The 14,909-nt window shown below is 42.8% G+C and overlaps 1 long non-coding RNA gene across 1 annotated transcript in view; it reads left to right on the forward strand.

Annotated features, from left to right (window-relative positions):
• The first annotated feature begins 9,573 nt into the window (after positions 1-9,573).
• Positions 9,574-14,909, forward strand: part of LOC137153883 (uncharacterized) — a 74,149-nt gene continuing 68,813 nt past the window's right edge. The window contains exons 1-2 of the long non-coding RNA XR_010919918.1: positions 9,574-9,887; positions 10,381-10,455. This is a non-coding gene — a long non-coding RNA (uncharacterized lncRNA). The remainder of the gene's footprint in view (positions 9,888-10,380; positions 10,456-14,909) is intronic.

A 14,909-nucleotide genomic window follows, 5' to 3' on the forward strand; every position in this document is an offset into this window, starting at 1 on the left:
TGACGTTTGCTTTTTTTGCAACGGTGTTACACTGTTGACTCATATTTAGCTTGTGACCCACTATGACCCCTAGATCCCTTTCTGCAGTACTCTTTCCTAGGAAGTTGTTTCCCATTATGTATGTGTGCAACTGATTGTTCCTTCCTAAGCGGAGCACTTTGCGTTTGTCCGTATTGAATTTCATCTGATTTAGGTCGGACCATTTCTCCAGTTTGTCCAGCTCATTTTGGATTTTAATCCTATCCTCCACAGCATCTGCAACTCCTCCCAGCCTGCTCTCATCTGCAATCATGACCTTTCTGAGTTTAAAAAGGGGTGTTGATCTATAATTGGTCTCAGTGGGATGCTCCTGTGGTGCGGAGCTCAGGCAATCCTTGGCAGGCAGGACAGAATGGAACTGGCAAGTTTTTTTGGCCAGCTACTGCTTTCCCCAAGGCAGTAATGCACATGCTCTATTAATGTCTGACGACTGTAGATCTGCCATATTAGAAAAGCTGCATGACCATTTTGAACAAATTCCAGAGCTTTTGCTAGGTACTAGACAGCCCAGGTTTAGTGAGGAAAATGGAAATTGCTCAAAGTATTTTGCTTTGTGTCAGAAAAGGGCCTGCAGATCAGGTCTGTCAGCACAGCCCTGATCAAAATCTATGCTGAACGCTTCCCTGACTAGTTAAATCTGCTCCTATTTTCCCATCAGTTTCGGCCAGAGGGTTATTGATCATGCTCAGCAAAGACTTTCCTCTCCAGAAAAATCTTCAAAATATGGTCCAAAGGCTATGAGATAGATTTTACAGTCTGTCAGTTTTTTAATTCTCCTAGTGAAAGTACAATCCAGTTGCAAATTGTCTTGTAGAAATTTGTCCTCCTTTCTCTCTCTCTCTCATTTTTTTTAAGTGACGATCCTGCTAGAAAATTTAAACTTCTCCTGACGTGATGGAGTAATTTCAAACATTTAGGGATTTTTCTTCATTTTTTAAACGTTCTGTCTTTCTCTGAGATTGTTCAGGTCCATTATACCAATGCTAAAAACAAATACACAAAAATCTAGATGCCGTTGGTTTTTTCCTTCTGGAATAATTATGTAGGATGGGGGGAAATATCTGTTGTTTTAATTCTGAAAATAACTTTCTTCATTTCTACCAAGTAGCGTCTTTATTTTGATCAAGCCATCAAAAACATCATCGTGCTCAGCAAATTATCTTCAACAGCAACCCCATCAAGAGAATTCTGGAATACTCAGCATGAGGAATGGATGTCAGCCTTAGACAGATGCCGACATTTCTGGGTAATACAGTGGCATTTTAATATCTTGCTTTTAATTCACTTCAGAGAACTGCTAGCTGGACAAGGCACTGATGCTCACCAACCTGAATTCAGCTGGTAGAGGTATGTCAGATGTTATTGTTCACAGCCAGTCATATAATAGCTGGAGCATCAGCTGCTATTAAGGGCATTATGACCTCTTTGATTCCAGCCCTAAAATGCCTAGCACCTCCTGTATTAGTGGTGGCCTGTTGTTTGCTTCCGCACTGACAAAAACAGAAGGTCTTTAGTTAACTTCTGGCCATTGACATATTAAATGAAGATGCTCATTTGAGCAACATCAGTGATTTCAATTGACTCATCAATTGCCATTACATAGCAGTCATCATGTTTCACTTTGCTAACAGGCTGATCTACCACATCTGATGTCAACAATTCAGTCCTTCAAACAAATGACATGTTTGATGAAGAAATCTTTTTAAATTCATTATGCAGTTCAGCTTTTGTCTTTCCTTCTTGTACAGCATCTGTTGCAGCAGGGAAACATTCCTTGATCATTCCTGAGTCTTCAATTATCGTTAGGCTTGCCCAGTACAGAGATGTGCAATGAAACTGCCTTGCTAAACTGTTGAGTTCTGAAACTCGACACAGATATGCAATTCAAGCTCTTGGAACAGACGGCATTAAAGCAGTTTTATCAGTCCACACTTGTGATGATAAAGCAGCACGAAGGAGAACACTAAAACTCCCACTTCTCACTACCCCGGAAAAACAATAAGTATCCATCCCTTGTTTTGTTTTTTAGATTTCTGGTGGAGCAATTTAAATTCAGTTGAAGGCCTTTGAATTACTAACCTGTATCACTGGCATTTTTGCAATGGTGGAAAGGGGTAGAGTTAAGAGTCCTCTGGGGAGTTTTATACAACATAGCCTCTGCGAAATAAAATAAATAGTGATGGCATCATATATTTTCCTATATCAAACCAACATAGAAACAAATATAAACCAAGTAAAAATCATCTACCAGGGACCACTGATCTGCATGTGTAAGCCGCTTGTTGCTGGGTGATATTATCCTGCTGTGACCCTCGGAGACAGTCAAAATTAGTTACATAGACATTGGCTAGCGTGCTCCCATGCAGCTCTCAAATGGACTGCTCTTTGCTCTTGCCCTCGCATGAGTCTCTCACGTCTGGACTATATAAATAACTGAGGCTGGGAGAAACAACTAACTTCTTCACTGCCACAGAGGAATCAGGCAGCTTTGCTGTTCCTAACTCTTTGCTCATTACTGAGAATGAATCGAGGAGCCATTTGGGTCAGACGCTGCCAACTTTGTAGACATGGAGTGTCAAGAAGCTTTTTTGTCAACTTCGTACCATTTAGTATATTTGTCCTCAAGTTCAAAGCAGTGTTGGCCTCACACTTGTGATGTTTTCTGCCCTTTGCCCTTTTTGTTGACTCATCCCCCTTCCCTTTGAGGTCAACATCAAAATAGAGATGTATGTTTCTTTAGCTTGACCATGGTTCTGACTTTTTAGATCAGGAATCCTATAGTCCATTTGTCTTCCCATCTGTCAGCTGGCATTTGAAGCCAGCTTGTGCCTCTATTCTTTCAGACAAGTGTGAAAATCAGGAGGGTTTTTTTAGTGAAGGTTTCAGTCTTTAAAGCATGTGCTAAGATACAACCTATTAAGATCCCTTGATGGCACCTTGAATAGAGATCAAAAGCAACCGCATTCACTCCACAACTTTAATTCCATCAGTCAGTTTAGGGCATTGAGAGGAGGCACTGTGGTCCAGTGGTTAGAGTACAGGCTGGGAAAGTGAGATTCTGGATTTCATTCCTGACTATACCCTGAGTGACTCTGGGCAGGGGTTGCATCAGTGGAAAATGGGGTTTTATTGGCGTTGCTTAATTTAGTGATTTATAATGCAATGTAGTTATACTGATGCAGATTATCTTAATGTGGACAAGGCCATGATCCCCTTGGCCCCAGTTCAGCAAAGTGTTTAAGCACATGCTGAAGTCCATTCCTGTTCAGCATAGCACTTATGCACAGGCTTACCTTTAAGCAGAGGCTCAACGTTAAGCCTGTGTGTGTAAACGCTTTCCTGAATATGGGTGGACTGCTGAATTGGGGTTGTCTGTTTCTCAGTTTATTCCTCTGTACAATGACAACAGAGCTGTAGTGAGACTTAATTAATTAACGATTGTAAAAATCTTTGAGATACTTAGCTAAATAGTACCATATAGTGAAATGCACTGCTGTTATTATTCCACATCATTTATGTTTGATACTTTTCACCACGGCCAATAAAAGGAATGTATGGTTTACTTCACAGCAGGGAGAGTATTAAAGGCAATGGGGAAAAGTCCTACCCTTCAAAACATTATCTCTGCATTCAGCTGGGCATTCTCTTACGCATTACTAAGGACCGTCAGAGGGGGGTAGTTTATTTTTCAGAAGTGTTTCTGTTTTAAATGCTGGTTAGAACATGCTGCGACCCCTTTGCAATTTTGGGGAAGTAATTTCCCTGGCATGGTATTTTCACGCGTGGGGGTTGTAAATGAGTTTATTGGAGGTGATGCTGATGCAGCTCTTCTCAGAAGCCTGAATCAGAAACACGAAAGCTAACTGCATTACCGTGCCTATTTCTGAGTTGATAGGCATGGTGAGAAGGCTCTGAGGCCCTCAGTTGTGACGTGCTCAATCTGAGAATGGGAACAAAGTGTTCCCCTTATATTCCAATGGCCTTCCAGGGGAGCAGGATGATATCCCTCCACGGCCAGTGCTAACAAGTGTCATTGGCTGAATTGGAGAATGAGTCGCAGTCGGGGGGTTCCCGCTTTCTGGCAGCTGGAGCCGGAGCAGCGGGGGCTGGAGGAATCTTCCTCCTCTGTGTGCCCAAAGGGCAGGAGTGGTGGCCAGGCTTCTGCTTACCTTACGCCTGGGTGTTGGGCGGCGGGATCTGTGCTTTGGGGAGGGGAGGCCATCTGTTCCTGCAGCCCCCTGTGCAGAAGATGGTCCGGTTGGAGGCAGCTTGCCCTTCTGCTGCATGTGATGTCACCGTGATGTCGTCACGTACATCGCTCGCTGCCAGAATCCTGGGCCCTGCCTATTATGCCTAATGCCTCGTCCAGCTGTGTCCTCCTTGGCAGGTGAGCACAAGGATAGAGCTAGGCAAACATTGCAAAAAAGGCTTTCCGAACACCAGTGCAAAGAAAGCATGTGACTTCTCCTGGGAGGTATTTGCAAACGTCCATCCTCCCCATCCCGGTTTCCTGAGAACATTTGCACAAGCAACATTTCTGTTTGCAATAGACAGGAGCCTGGTGAATGCTTGTGCAAATGTGTGTTTCCCCAGAGGTTTTTTCACAATCAGCCGGATACCAACTTAGACCCCAAGTCAGCTAAGTCCTCAGATACATGCTTAATTTTACGTAGGTGTGTAAGTCCCATTGACTGCCCGTGCCTCAATGCTTTGCTGAAGCAGGGTCTTGAACAGCCCTGTTGGCTTATTCAAGCTTATCAGTATTCTGATCATCCCATTTGGGTATAAAGCAATAGCATGTGATGTAAGTGCTCAACCCTCCCGCTCCTCAAGTGAATAATGAATTGCAAACTTTGAATACTTACAGCTGCAGTAATCCATTGGCGGAGGTATATGGACACAAACCATGTATATAATAATTTGGAATAGCAAACAAATTAATAACAGGATTGTTCTTGGGAAATTTGCAAAGGGGAAAAAGCACTAAATCCATCAGATAAATTATTTTCGACAGATAGTTCACTCAGCTCCATTCAGGAATAATTGTATGCACCATAAAACTGACAGTTGTCAGGCAGTCGACTAGGAATGAGCCGGGCAATTGTTGCTTTTCACCTAATAATACTCCTTTCGTGCAAACCACCCGTTTTTGGAGCACCAGCGCCAGAAATGCAGAACTGACCTGAATGAAGTCCATTTTAGGAGGCAAGCAAACCCTTGAAGATCCTATGGCAGGATCTCAACAAACACCTTACTATTCAGTTACACACATCTGCAGTTTTGAGTGCCACATTGGGCCCAAGTTCAGGTTATGGTTTCAGAAGTATCCCCTGTGATTGGATTATCAGATACAGTCCAAGCAGTAAGAAAGGTCTCTCTGTTTATTTTGGATGGATGGTTTTTTATTAGCTACACCAAAGGCCCTTCATTTCCTGCTGCATTTTTGGGGTGAATGTTGAGATGGAGGTTGCAAAATGTTGTGGTAAAGTTTTGCAAGTTCTTCTGGGGTTCTTGGATTTTTTTCATGGGGAAACCACGTTAACAGAGAGATTGGCTTGGGGTGTCTCTCTTCTCTTTCACGATTGCCCAGCCCCTCCTTCCACTCGTGATCATGTGGCTCTTTCTGTTGGCAGTCTCTGTGTCAGCAATGGAAGCTGCTTGCTTCGAAAATTAACATTATTTAATGGAGTTGTGGTTGTCTTGAATGCAATTTAACAGCTGGAAACAAGGAGAAGATGACTAGCCATCTCTCTCAGGACCATCAGCAAGTGTTCTGACGCCTCCCAATGTACCATAGAATTAGCACATTTTGCATTGCTCACTTCAAAGAGTAACAAACATCATTATGCACCCTACCCCCAGGAGCGCCTGGCTCTTTGTCTTGCTGCCGTGGTGGGTCCGTGAGGAAGTTTATGAGTGCTAGTGAGCGTTTAGCTCCAACAGTGGTGGCCTGTGCTTGTCACTCTGATGGTCCCACCTTGAATCCTGCTGCTGGCCCCACCAGGATGGGTTACAATTACATTGCATGTTCATTTTTATTATTTGAGGAATGAAGGGAAATTATATTTCATGGGTTCTACCTTTAAACTCAATGACAAGCTAGCGCTGTGAGTGGAGGTCAAAGGCCATGATTGTAACTCTGTTCTGATTTACCTAAGCAAACAGTGAGCAGTAAATACGCTTTTTCAAGCCTATTTTTAATTAATTCTGCGGCTGCCTACTGATCTGCTGTGATCCTCTCATATTTCTGGCATTCTGCAGCAACTTACTCCTGGAGCAAAATATCCAGAATTTAGGCCTGATAACAAAAGAACTAGAACTGTCCGTCTGCTTCGAAGCTGGATGATAATGGAACAATATAGTTACAGCTGGCAAGAATAAATGGTACTAATTATGAAAATGGTAGAGCGACTCACCCTGACTATTTAATCACAGGATTCTGGACTCAGATGCATGCCCACAGCACCCCCTGACATAAATGGCATGTGCATCAGCTGAGAGAATGTTGCCTAGAGTAAAACCTGTCACATACAGGGCTTGTGCCTTTGTTGACCTGCACGTTGTGCTGCCATTTACATTGCTGTAAAGTGGAATGAAAAACGCCTCCATTCCAATTTCATAGCATTTTACACCCATTTTCCACCAGTGTAAATGACTCCACAAGACGGTGAGCAACAGAGATTCAGTAGTTTGGCCAAATAAATTAATTTAAGCGGGTCACTTCTGTGTTGAGGAGAGGAGAGAGCAAATTCCGATTAACATGACAAGTATTTAGACATTGTCACAAAGCATCACACCAAAGCAGACTGGGGAATTCTATAGCAGGAGACAGCTTGGGCCCAGTGCATCCATGGTGTAATTTTATTGAAGCCAATGGGGTTACACCATTGGTAACTTGGCCAACTCTGCAACGATGAGTTGTTAGGTCCTTTGGCTATGTATGCTTGATTTTCTGGTGTATTGTTCTAATAGATGGAATAAATGGAGGGGGGTTGACAACAATAGGCCATACTGTGGCACCGATTCCTCATTTGATGTTTTTCTTAAAAATATTGCTCTTAAAAACTGGTGGCATAACAGAGCCCGGTATCTCTGAGGGAGCTGCTTTTGCCCTTTGTTGGAGATTTCATGCTACAGCAGCTACTATGACTGATGCAATAAAGAAGCCGTATTACATCAATTAATATTGACAGCCAGAGAGTTTGAAAGCTTCTACTCACTGGATTAGCACTAAAGCTGGTCAGGAATTTTTCAACAGAACATTTTTACACCAAAACACCCTGATTCCTTAAAACTGAAACTTTTAGTGCAAATGCATTTGGTTCAACGAACATTTTGGCAGGAAGGTTTCTCTGGTCTAGGATGGAATATCTGGACATGGGACCATAGCTGGTAACGGGAGAGCAAAAGGTCCATCCCAGAAGAGCTAAGGTACTTTCCTGGGAAAGACCCAGATCCAAGTTCCTGTCCTGAACCACGCAGAGTAGGGAGTCAAACACAGGTCTCCCGCATCCAAGGTGAAATATTTAATTGCTTTTCTGACTCAGAATGAAAGCAAATGTCAAAACCTTGAAATTTTGTTGTGAAACAGTATTCTTGTTTTTTGGCCAGCCCTAATTTGCACTTTCAAGAAGTAAACCAAATTATTGTAGAGAACATGAAAACCAAACTGTTAAAAATACCAGTCATTTGATGCGAGCATCCTCCTTTAGAACATAAGTAATGTTAGTATCACAATGTCCATCTCTTTACAAACGTCATTTACCTGCCTCTCCTTTTCATTATTTGCAGGAGGCGAAGGTTCTACTATTGGAATTTGGTGCACTGATGGTGTCCTTAAAAATATGATTTTTTATATTGTTCATCTCTCTACTGTCAATGTTTTCCCACTGTAAATAAATAGACTTTGCTCAATTGTAACAAAAATTTGTATAATTATCTCGCTACAATTGCAGACTTCATTATGGATCAAGAATACAGATTGGCATATGCTATTTTCCAGCACTGTGATAACACATTTCCTATATATTAGTACTTGCATGCAAATGTAACATTGCTCTTACCTGTATGTAGTAGGAAAGGTCTTTACTCCTCTCTCTCTGGTAAGACACATGAGGTGTTTGCTGATGTACTTACTGTACTGATCCAGTTGACTAGTACTTTCTATACTCGGTGGTAAGTTATGCCTCTGCTTGCAGTGCTAGACTAATGTTGTCTGAGACTGTATTGAATGGATCCCTTTAATGCTATTGACGATGCCTTTTCAGAAGTTTGTTCCTTTTTATTGTTTTCTGAGAACAAGGTTAAAAAAAACCCTGCGCACACAGATTTCTTTCCATCATAAAATGCCATTATGCTGCATCTCAAGAATTGAAGTTTAACTCTGGGCTGATTCCACTTTCAGATAGGATTGTGGGGAGACTATATTTTCAAAAGCATTAACTCAAACCACACTGATGCTCAACTGTTTTAAAATATGGGAATTTGCACCTGGTTTTTATTATAACACATAAAACTGAAGTACAAAACAGTAGGTTTCAGCCATAAAAGAGAATAGTAGAGAGGTAAATTTTATGACTAGTTCTTTGGATTAATGAATCCACTTTTCTTGCTGAACTGAATATGGATGAGAGAAAACACAGCAGTTGGGTTAGCCAGTGAAGCAGTGGGTGTCTATCAGTTCAAAAATGGTGTGTATGGTTCAGAGTTCACTTCACAAGCCTTCTTCTGGGACAGAAATTGAGCACTGAATACTTGGTACCTTCTTTATTGGCCAAATCACCAGAGAGACATTTTTCAGTCTCGCCAAGTCACTGTTCTCAGGAAATTGCTTCCTTAAGAAATATCCATATGTTGAAGGTCTCAGATGTGGGACTTTGTGGAAAACAAACTTATTCACTGGGTAATTCCATTGAAGTTGGATTCAGCTGGAATAAACGTCACTGAATGGAGTTACACTGGGGATGAATCTTCCTTTATATCCTATGCACTGCAGCAAGAAATGCTATAGATGGCTTCAATTAACAGCACCATCTGCAGATGGTGGGACATTCCCCTAGTCATGGCACTGCATGCTCAGTTTTAGGTGGGCACCTTAACCAGACAGCCAGATCTGACACCTGGAAGCTCAGATTTGCACTTAGGTATATAAACAAAGGTATTTGTGGGCCATAGCACCGATCTGAATGCCCAAATGTGGGATTGGGACCCCTTTCCCCCCCAAAATTAGCTCTGTGTGTGTGTGTAGGGCTTTGGAACAGTGCTTCCTTCCTCTGGAAGCTGCTGGGAGGAAGAACTGATTATAAGTGCTTGTGCCAATGTGGACAGAGCCATCCAGCGATTAGCAGGGAAGGGGGTAATTAATCCCCTCCCTCTAGCTAGAGGCAGAATCAGCAATGCCTGCTCTGAGCATAGGGACTGGCAAGATGGTGGAGCTGGGTCAGCTGTGGGGAATAAATTAATCCCCTTCAGCAGCCTATTAAGCGGGCTGTGTAGGGGGGACTAGGAGTCAGTCTGGGAGTGAGAGGCCAGGTGGAAGATGCTCTAAGCAGAGGGCTTGAGCTGGGAGGTGCTTAATAAGCCACAGTTTAGACCTTTGCTTTGGCCGAAGCCCCACATCACTTACCTCAGGAGTTTGGTGAAAGTGGCCCCTGTGTCTCTTTGGCGCTCTGACTGAGCTAAGACGCCGTTTACATTTACACACTGTTTGACAGGAAAATGCACCACAAAGGTGGCAGCCTAAGTGTGCAGAAACCTTTTCTGTCCCCACGGGCCTGGCAGTGCGCTCGGAGCCTGCGGCATGGGGGCCTGTGTTGAGGAGGCAGCCTTGTCATCTCCCAATGAAAGAGGTATGGGGGTTGAAGGGGGAGCCCTGGCAGGATAAGCTCTCGCATAAGAAGCCAGCCGGGGCCTGATTCTTCACTGCTTTGCTCCTGTTGTAGTCACTGCTCCTGTGTAAAATGGGTGTGAGTTAGTTGATGACTGTGCATGAGCAGCAGGCCTCTTGTGTCTAGATAAAAGAAGTTATAGGGGGGAAAATAACACTCCAAAATAAACAGGAGTGTGCTGGGGAAGGAGAATGCTGGCTGGGCGGGCACTGAGGGATCTATCCAGGAAAAATGTCCTGAGGAGTAAGTCCAAGGCAGCTGAGAAAAGCAGGAAGTTTTTTGGGAGTCTCTGTTTCTCTCGCAGTGAGAGGCAGCTGGAGACACATCTAGTGCTGGACACTGGGAAAGGCAGGGTGAGCAGGGGAACCCAAGGATATTTTGATGAGCCTGCAGCTGCAATCTGGGTGCACTTCTAAAGTTTTTTTTTTTTTTTTTTTAAACCCATCAAAACAAGCATTGGAATGAAAGCAGGAAGAAATCCAGGACCGTCTTGTGTTCCCAAGGCTGTTCCAGATGGACTGGGGGAAAGGTAAGAAATGAAAGTAAAAGAGAGGAAATGGGAAACTTTATGTAAATGTGCATTTATCCCTGCACTTGGTTTTGTGACTCTACCAATGGAGTCCTGAGAGCTGGGATTCCTATTGCAGTGGTACTGCAGCCCCCAGATACTAGTATTCAGGAGATACCATGGATGTTCAGTCCAAGCAGGATCTGCCCATTTCCCTTTCCTTCCTTTCCATTTACTGCCCCTCCTCTTCTTTGTGAAGATTCTCCTTCACGTCAGGTGACAAACATCTTCAAAAGAACAGCTGGAGAGGGCAGGCAAAGAGGAGCAGGGGGAAAGGACAAGAGGGAGGATGACATGACTAAAGCAAATGATAGGAGATTCTTCTTTCTCTATGCAAGCTCTAATGGCCAAACTCTACTCTGTGTTTGCTCTGCATTGTATTAACTCATACCTTTGAATTGCATCAACCCTATTATCTACCTGGCACTGATTTACCTCCTTACGCTGCTGTTATCTAAATGATTATTAACAAGAGTTTGCCAGTCTTCCCTTGATCCTGTGTACAGAAGCTTTACGACCAATTTTATCAATCTTGCTTTAATTGTTTAAACTTGACTTGCTGGGGATTCTAACCTGGTCTGGTAGATTATGATACAGTAGACTCTTGTTAAATAGAAACCATGTTCTAGTGCATGTTAGTCAGCCAGATTGTCTAGTTATGGACTCAACCAAACTCAAGCCCTGACTATCCAGACTTGCTAAAATGAGTAAGGCCTATAGTGAGCCAAAAGAGGAGGCAGCAAACTCATTGTCCCCAAACCGTGCTACCACTAATGGCTTTTGAGAGGGCACCAAAGCTGTCACGCCCTATAGTCCGGCCAACTCGGAGTGAATAATGACAGCAGTATTCAACCCCAGCTATTTCTTTTCTGTCTTGAGGTTCCAGTGGTTTTTGTTACAATGTGTGTCTGGTGGGTTTTTTTTCTCATTTCCACTTAGCTATTCATTTAGGGCTGAACCCTAATCCCATTGAGGTTGATGGCAAAACTCCCATTGACTTCAGTGGGACCGAACTCTATCAGTAAAGTCTCTGTTTGGAGCAATTCTTCTGTGGCACGTGTGGGGTTGTTTTTTTTTTTTTTGTTTTGTTCTGTCCACCAGGCTCCTCGCACTGACATTTTCACTCCCGCTGGAGCACTTTTTACATGCTGTAGCGAATGTCTCCGAAGAAGGAGTGCTCAAACACAAGATTTAGCAACTTAGTCGTGTTCAAGCAGTGCTCCCCCTCTACCTGGCATAGGCATTACGTGTGCTTGCAATGTTGTGGTAGCTGTGTTAGTGCCAGAGTATCAGAGACAACGTAGACGAGGTAATATATCTTATTGGACCAACTTCTGTTGGTGGAAGGTACAAGCTTCTGAGCTTCACAGGGCTCTTCAGATCTGGGGGAGGAAATCAGGGTGTCTGAACTGACTAGAAGTTGGGACATGCTATTCAGCATAAGGGGTAAACACATGTTGATGGAGACCATTTACAATGGAGTTAAACAGAAAAATCTAACCCTCAGTTGCCCACTCCATTCTAAGTGGCCTCCTACAACATGTTGAGTCTTAATTTGTTAAGCATAAGGGGCTGTATTCAAAAGCCTTTCTAATTCTGCAGTCTACCAAGGATTCTCCATGTACAGAAATGTCAGCAAATGTATAAAGATTCCCCCCAAAATTGCTCTTGCAGGGATTGCTACTCCACTGCAACAGAATTAAAAGAACGTTTCTTGGGCCCTTGTTAAACAGTCCTGTGCCCATATCTTTGGTCGACAAAGGGTGAGTGGAACCAAACTTCTGTTTAAATCACCTGGTCCAATGAAAAGCCTTGGTCTTGGCGGCAGGGGAGATCCTGTAGGCAGAACCTTCAGTCAATGGATCTTCACATAGTCATAGATCCACCTGTGACGATCCCTTTGCAGGACCATGGCCTAAAACTTGTAAATCTCTAAAATATTTCATTCAGATATATATGTTCCCGTAAAACCTGAGAGAAGGCCCCGATTGACATCAGTAGGTCCCAGATCAGGCCTTAATACAGAAACCTTTATCTTCAACAGGCTTCTTCAGTATTTAATCTTCTGCCTATCTATTAAGCTGGGCAAGGAGCTATGCTAGTTACAAAGTGACTCCTTTGTACCTGTGGTGAGCTGGTGCTGCATTTCTGTGTGCTTTGGTAGGATAGGAGGTGGCTACAATTCCTACTTTTTGTGTTTAACACACAAGATCTTGCACCAGAAAATTGCTGTTCTCAGTTACGTCTCTGACCAGAGGCTCCCTGCATCACATACTTAGGTTGTAAGCTCTTTGGGGTCATGGACTGCCTCTTTTGTTCTGTGTTTGTACGGGACCTAGCACAATGGGTCCTGGTACCTGATGAGGGCTCCTCAGTGGTACCACAATATAACTAATAACTTGGGGCCAAATCCTGAACCTATTAAAATTGGTAGGTATTTTCCTATTGATTACAATGTGACCAAGGTTTGGCCAGTAGTTCAATAATGATTTGCCCATGTAGTTGGATCTCTGATTTCTGGATAGACCATATTGACCTGTATAAAATGCCCAAAGTGGAAGAAAAAAGATGGGGTAAGCCATGCACGGTTTGGCTTGGTGATCTCTGCCTTAGAGCTCGTAAAACAAACCTGGCCTAGCATAAAAAAAGTCATCCTTAAGGGGCCCTGTTGGCTAGCTTGAATATAACTATTCATAACTGCATTGCATGGTGCCTACCCTGAAAGCTGAAGCTCTTGGTTCAATGCAATTACTACACGGTTCTTTCTTTGAGGAATTAGCTATTACACTGTCCATTGATAGTGTGACAGAATTTTTCTTCTAGGTTGCCATCTGAAGTTTTAATTTAAATAAGGGGAAAAATGAATTTTGAGATTTAATACTGGAAAATTGGAACTGCATGTGGAAAAACCTAGAAATGATCTGGTGAGCTTGAAAAGACAAATATGGTTTTTAGTGGTTTTTTTCCCCTAGAGTTTATATTCTTTATCTATGACATATTTCATGCTGCATTTTGAAAAGTATTTGCTTTTACGTATTTGCCAATCTAGGACATTTTGTAGTCAGATGTTATAATTTGGATTAATTTGACTTTCTCTTCAGAAATAGCCACTAAAGAATGCATTGTTTTATGAGGCAGTCCAGGGCTTGTTTGGGGGAAAATGTTAAATGAAGAGTGAAATGTAAATATCTAAGACAGCCTGCCTAAGAAAAGTTTTATTGTTTGTTAGTGTGAGTTAGGGGTTAAATTTCAACTCTGCATTGTTTTTATGGAACAAAAGGCTGTGTTAATACAGTAGCAATATTAAAGCCCATCCCACTGAAATAATGTTAGAGTAGGAGGAGAAAGCATGCAAATATATTGTAAAACGTAAGTACAGCTAACGTTTCTAGTGGCTGTTCCCCTGGGGAATGTCCACATTGCAGCACCTGAATGTGTTGACCAGTTAAATGGCCCCTTAGCCTGAGCCCCATGAACTCCAGTCAGCTGGCACAGGCCTGCTGCAGGTTTTTAATTGCAGTGTGGGCATGATCTTGGAGCTCAGTCCTGCCCCAACTGAAGTCAATATCTTGCCAATTAATTCAATCATTGCGGATTCAGATCCATAGTTAGTTCAACATCTAGCAAGAGCTGTAAAATATTTTGCCACCTTGGTAACTAAATTAATATTTAGTTAGCCAATGAGCTGTCAACATGTGTTGTTGTTACAGGAATGTGTGTTGTTCCAGCCACTTAACTGCATCCCACACGAAGGCACTGTCGTAAATCTATAGGCTGATCCAGAACTGGGGCGCTCCACAAAAGCTAGTCAACAACTTTGATTTTCATGGGGTGCCAAACTGTGTGCGTCAGACAGAAGAGACAGAACATTAACTTGTGAACTTTCAGGAGAATATGGTTGCCTGCTATGGAACATCTTTGGCTTCCAGTTTTCCTCTTAGCGGTATCTCTCTCCTTCACAATCCTGTGCTCCAAAACAGCACTCCGAGTTTCAGAAAAGAGATGACTTGCCCCACAGTGGATCATAGACTATAGGTGTTGGAGATGGGAAAGGGCTACTCCAGGCATTACTAATGTAGGATATAGTCATATGGGGCAGACCCAACTCCCATTCATGTCTAGGTTACTTGCAACATTCAAAGCTTTTCTTCAAACAGCCACCATTTAAAGATAAAAAGAAGCTACAAAACGTTTCTTTTTCTTCCTCTCCCTTTCGCAAATGAGAAATAGCCCCATAGAATTACACTGTCCTTAGCACAGGTCAGACATTATTCAGCCTAGAATGCAAGGTGGAATGTATTAACATGGAGATGTATTCTATAGGGAAAATATATTGGAAAGTTTGAGGGCAGTGCAGTTGGACTTGCGATACTTGGGGACCCTGGCTCTACAGAGGGGGGGGGGTATGAAAATGA

The sequence above is a fragment of the Emydura macquarii genome, unplaced genomic scaffold (assembly GCF_026122565.2).
Source record: "Emydura macquarii macquarii isolate MOO-44397 ecotype Brisbane River unplaced genomic scaffold, CSIRO-AGI_Emac_v2 contig_1253, whole genome shotgun sequence".
Classification (NCBI taxonomy): Eukaryota; Metazoa; Chordata; order Testudines; family Chelidae; genus Emydura; species Emydura macquarii.